Source organism: Amblyomma mixtum, chromosome 8 (assembly GCF_055824585.1).
Source record: "Amblyomma mixtum isolate Tamu chromosome 8, ASM5582458v1, whole genome shotgun sequence".
Lineage (NCBI taxonomy): Eukaryota > Metazoa > Arthropoda > Arachnida > Ixodida > Ixodidae > Amblyomma > Amblyomma mixtum.
The window spans coordinates 68,167,350-68,173,349 of NC_143019.1; the positions used below are offsets into that span (position 1 = coordinate 68,167,350).

General features: G+C 51.2%; 1 pseudogene; it reads left to right on the forward strand.

Moving 5' to 3' along the window:
- Positions 1-5,406, forward strand: part of LOC149332848 (endothelin-converting enzyme 1-like) — a 29,053-nt pseudogene extending 23,647 nt beyond the window's left edge.
- Positions 5,407-6,000: the final 594 nt, after the last annotated feature.

The window sequence follows — 6,000 nt, forward strand, 5'->3', positions numbered from 1 at the left end:
CGAATCTTTCGCTCTTTCCTCCACATCCACACTTAACTCATCGCACAAGAACAACAGTTCTGTCCTCGACAACCTCGTCAGGTCCACGGTCGCTGCTTTTAAATATTGGCTTTGCTCGCTCATGGTGATTCTGAGCAACTACCCCTGTGCTACAGACATACAAACACCGATCAACCAGCAGTTCAAATTATTAACCCAGAATTTGAAGCCTGGAGGACCCAAAGCAAAAACCAAACACTCACCCGCAGAAGCAGCACCATGTCACCAGGTTCATCCCACCGCTGCCACCAGTTGTTGGCGCTGCCACCAGTTGTTGGCGAAGATGGGTCGGTTCGGCGTCGTTGCTAGCTCGCTGCTGCTGCTGCTCGCTTGACGGAACCGTGGTCAAGCTACCGACACCGTTCCCACCACCACCAGGACAGGAGTGCCGCCAAGTGAAAGAGTTAAGTGATGGGAGGAAGATTACAAGAGGGTTTATTTACATCTTTTTACAACATGATTAGAGACTGAAGTGAGGCTCCAAAAGAGGCTCTATGGGAGGTTAAGAGAGGCTCTAGTGAGTTCTGAAGTGAGCTGCTCTGCCGCATTCGTTCTCGACATTTATACTGTTCGCCTTCCCTAAATTCCCTAGGTTGAGGACGCCCGCGCCGGGGTGGGAAGGGCCCAGATCACAAACAACACCAACTTGTGCGCACAAACACACCACTGCACTTAGGGCCACGCCCCCGTCACATGTGGAGTCTGAGGGAAAGAAGGTTGTCGTCGAGGTAGCGTTGACTGCGGTAGGTGATGGCCTCCGGCCAGTCGAAGGTTTCTGCGGGTCACCGACATCTGCTCATAATCAAAGACACCCGCCGCTCGAGGCCGGAACAAAGAGGTCACGAAAAGGCCAGAAAGTGGTTCCTCGTGCTTGGGTCGGAGATGATGCCCGCCAGCTTGTCGCGGTGCTTGGCACAACAAAGAGCAGCCGGAGACGAGGCCCCTTGTTCCCTGGCACGGTCACGGCAAATGGGGAAGATAACGTTCGTCTCCCCGAGGCGGCGGCGGCGTTCCACACGTGCAGGCACTTTGTGAAGGGGGTCTGGTTTTGGTCCTGTACTCCAACCGGGCAAACTCCGTAATTGAAGTCAGCTGTCACCTGGGTACTCTCAGTGCGTGCGGTCCAAGGTGGCAGGCCCGAAAGTAATCACGCTGAAGTTGCTCGCAGCTATGCACAGTAGAAACAGGTGTGCTGGCGGCCACCCGGCGAGACTTGTTGACGTCGATCTTAATAGTGGCCCACCTAGGTCTCTTCTTCGGGGATTTATCGCTCACAACGCCTCCGACGACGACTACAATGCCGGATTTTCTGCACAAGAGCCTTAATAATATTCCTTAAATATTTTGTTCTATGAAATTATACGACCATAGCCTGAGCTTTCTGTCTCACGACGACACTGCTCGCGAAGCCGTTGAGGACGAACCTTGCGTAGCGACAGGAAAAAGTGAGGAAACATAGTGAATGGAAGATGTAGGTCATTTCTCTTCTTTTTTTTTCAGGGATGTGGGGAGGGGGTTGTATTTTAGGGTTGTAGTTGACATAAAAGAGAGACTGACAATGACTGCACCTCAGACGTCTTGTTGCGTCTTGGTACGGACGCACGTAATGGCTTCGTGACGAGCGTCGGCCGTCTCTTGCGCGGAGCGGCAGTATCAGTCGTGCAAGGCTTGGCGCTGTTACTGGACTCGCCACTACGAAGCTCCCCGACTGAGCCGGTTTCGTGACATAGTCCTCCCGCATCGCCATACTCACAGGCAGATGCACAACAGACTAAAAAGGTAGCTGTCCCGCCTCTAGTGCTGTCGTACCCGCATTGCGGTGCCGGAGTCCTCAAAATCAACTTCGGAAGGGCGCTCGTTCTCACGCCTCCCTGTCGCCTCGACTTGGTCCTCTTTCAGTAGCACCAAAGGCGAGAGAGGCAAACTCCGTGCGTCTATATGAGCGAATAAAACTAACAGTGCAAAACCGCTACGCAGACGTGGCGATCCTAATATTTTAAAAAGTATATGTAGCAAGGTGAATACAAGGGGGGGTACTGCGCAAAAAAAGACAAGGACAAGAAGATAACACAACAAGCGCAGACTCGCGACTAACTTTATTTGAAAACACGATACTCCTTTTATAGTTTCAAACTGTCACATCACACACATGTGGAAACCAAAAACCTTTCTTCATTCTGATACAGTTTGATAGACGGGTCACTTACGCAATTTTTATTCTTCTGTTTGATACAGATTGCGTAAGTGACCCGTCTATCAAACTGTATCAGAATGAAGAAAGGTTTTTGGTTTCCACATGTGTGTGATGTGACAGTTTGAAACTATAAAAGGAGTATCGTGTTTTCAAATAAAGTTAGTCGCGAGTCTGCGCTTGTTGTGTTATCTTCTTGTCCTTGTCTTTTTGTGCGCAGTACCCCCCCTTGTATTCACCATGATTGACCGACTAGCCCAACAACGTACGCTCTTAAATATATGTAGCAAGAAGAGGAGCCGATATGGACACTTGAGGAGGCTCGCCTTATTTCTGTTCCGGCATCCTGCACATATAAGGGGAGAGCACAGCAAAAGCTACGAGGAAGTGCACGTCCATCCACACACCCCTTGCGCTACCTTTTCTGTCATTGTGCGGGGCGCACGCTTCCCTGTTATCACTTGACTACCTCGTGCACGCAGCCCGCGTGCATCGCGCCTTGTTCAGCCTTCGTCGTCATCGGCCGGAACACAAGGCTCTATATAAACGCCGCTGAACGCTTCGAAACGCCTCTCGGACGCTGGCCGTACACCACAATCTAGCCGCTGCAAACAAGCATGCGGCTTGTTAACAAAAATCGTGCGCGCTCACAGTAAGTAGAGGAAACTGACGATTACGCCGTGGCGCGTAATGCAGGAAACTCGCCGATGGGAGCACTTGATAGCGTGGCTCAAGGTACGGCTGCCTTAGCTGTGTTAAAGCAAGAGCGTGCGCGTCGCCATAGGGGCATTCTTATGGGTGTTGACAACTGGATCATGTCATGAGAAACTGGATTAAGGAAGGGTTGAAAAGGGCGGAGATAATAGAAAAATACCATTTATCATAGCTATAACAGAATTTCGCGACATACACAACATGCTTATTAACGTCCACTTTTGTCACTAATTGCATAAAGAAAAGGTTATTATTAAACAAGCTCTGCTTCTACGCGTCTCTGTAACAAATATGTCATATGATACTGTGTTTCTAAGGAAACAGGCATGGACTGTTCAATTTTGGCCACATAATAAAGCCAGGTATTTTGACGTTGCAGATCCAGTCCCCACAGCAGCCAGCCTTCGATAAACAGAATCGAATCCTGACCAGGACGGACATAACCATGACGTCGGTGGGCGCTGGAACCGGCCTCCTCTTCTGCTGCCTCGTCGTCTTTATGCTCGTCATCTCAAAGCAGAAGACCATCAGCCCCCATTACTGCCGCACCGAGGACTGCGATCGGCACGCAGCGCTTCTCACCAACAACCTAAACTGGCAGCTAGATCCATGCGAAGACTATGCGGTCTTCGTCTGCTCAGCGTGGGAGCCCTCAAGCGACCACCGCCACCTAGCTACGACAGCCATGGATGACCTGCGCTTCAGCTGGTACGACCTCTTCAGGGACACCTTGCCGAAAGGGTCTCTCACGCTCCCCGCCGGCAAGAATCCGCTGGCCATGTACGAGATGTGCGTGAGCAGTTTCCCTAAGAACGCGTCGCAGATGTCGTGGGTTCGCAGCGTCGTCAGGAATTACAATATTCGCTGGCCGGAGATGCCCACAGGGACGCTAACACCGTTGGAGATTCTCGTAGGCCTCAGTTACAAGTTGCAGTGGTCTTTCTCGATCACGGTGAACGTGTTGCGCTCGTCATCATCCGGAAAGCGCCGCGTCTTTGTTAGTCCTGGCCTCTACCTGCCCCTTCTCAAGAAGCACCACCACGCAGTCAGACAGCTGTACACCAAGTACTGGGAGCAGTTCCTCTCATCCTTCTACCCCGACAGCGCTACTAGGCCGCCAGCGAACCAAGAAACCGTCGACGAGATCCGTAGAATGAAAGGAGACATAATCGACACCCCGCACGGTGTGTCCACGTCCAACAGGAAGACGCCAGCCCTCTTCTCCTTCGGCGAGATCGGCTCCCACGGGTCAAATGTATATGCGACCGAGTGGACCCAGAGCTTCCAAGCTGGGCTTTCGCTCCAGCCGGGCCTGGACGTTCGCGATGAGATGATTATCACCGACTTATCCTTCCTTCAAACAGTCGCCAAAATTATGGCCGAGTGCAGCACGGTTGAACTGAAGAAGCACATAGAATGGCTTATCGTGCAATACTTCAGTGCAATGGCCGACTATTCCCTTTTCGTTCGCTACTTCGGCAGCCAGAAGAAAGCTGAACTGCTGCTTCCGGTGTACTGCGCACACCACGTGGAAGCCTCGTTCAAGGTCCTCGTCCTTGATCTCGCCTTCTACTCGCGATTTGCGGAAAGAGATCACCAGACCATCACCACTGGCTTCAATAGCCTCATCTCGGCAGCAGTGAACAGTATCAACGATGCGCACTAGATGGACTACCAGAGTAAGCCGCTGTCAACAGAAAAGCTTTTGTTCGTGAAAAATGCCTTTTGGCCGCCAGCTGCGCTTCTCGAAGGCGATGTGCTCGAAAAGCTATACGTAGAATTTGTCGAGAAAGAGCCATCGTATGCCCATTATTGGGTCAATACACGCTTGGCGGGAAGGGCAATGCAGAGGACTCAAGAATACTGCGATGTCCTGCTTCTGCTAGGCAACCAATACGCTGACTACGCCACCTATGACTACATCTCCAACGCAGCGAAACTCGCAATGGCAGTGGCCAGCGCTCCCGCGTACTATAGCAGAGGGACTAATGCCATGCTCTACGGTGGCCTCCTTTTCATAATGGCCATGCAACTGGTGAAGGCGCTGGATAGGCAAGGGATCAAGTGGACGGTCAACGGGACCATGGTAGACGGCACCACCCTGTCCAATTCCACGCTGGCAGCATTCCTCGCTCGAGAAGAATGTAATCACGGCGCGGAAAACGCGCGCGTGTTCCCCGAAGTGCCCGCCCTGGAGGTCACTTACTCCGCACTGACGGAGTCGAAGCTTCATTTGGAAGGCGGCCATTCGGCGCTGGGCGAAAGGCTCCCCGAAGGGCACGTCTTCTTCATGGCCATGTGTTTCCTGACCTGTGCGAGCGGTGGCGACCGGAACCCCAGCGCAGCAGACTGCAACAAGGTCGTGAGGAATTCCGAGCTCTTCGCCAAAGCGTACAATTGTCTGCTGGGAAGCAAGATGAACCTAGAGAAAAAATGTTTGTTTTTCAAGTGAGCAAAGTGATTTTGCCGCAACCTGCGACATTACTGCGGATCCGTCAAATGCCTCAGGAGTAAATGCGTATTTTATTTCGACATCAAAATTTTCCCAGTAGAGCCGCTTAATTCTTATCTGTATTCTTGTCCTTCACTTTTGGAGATGCTTTACGCCATCGCTGTTAACATCTCTCCCGGACATCCCCTAGATCTTGTGGCGAACTTCTGTACAACTTCAGGGAATGTTTTTATGGACAGGTAACAGTGAGTGCAGTGTAGTTCTGGTTTTTCCTCTTCTTTATTTTCTCCCCACTGTGAAACCATGCATTATTCATTCACATATGCTGCCCTGAAACTCATTATAGCTTGTTGCTTCACTATGTGGAATGTATTAGTTGAAAACAGGCTTGATTTAAACTCGGAAGGCGAGAATGTTTGAATAACTGTGAGCTCCTGGTTGGCTTGCATTCCAGTCCTCAAGCTAAGGCTGCGAAGAGCCTAAGTAGTTGGCTCCATGTTTCTATTGTCTGCGCTGTATGAGTGATGAACTTCGATGATTGCGGTAATGATGACTGGGACGGTTGTAGGTTTTTTAGTTAGCTGGCATACGCAGCACGCTGTCG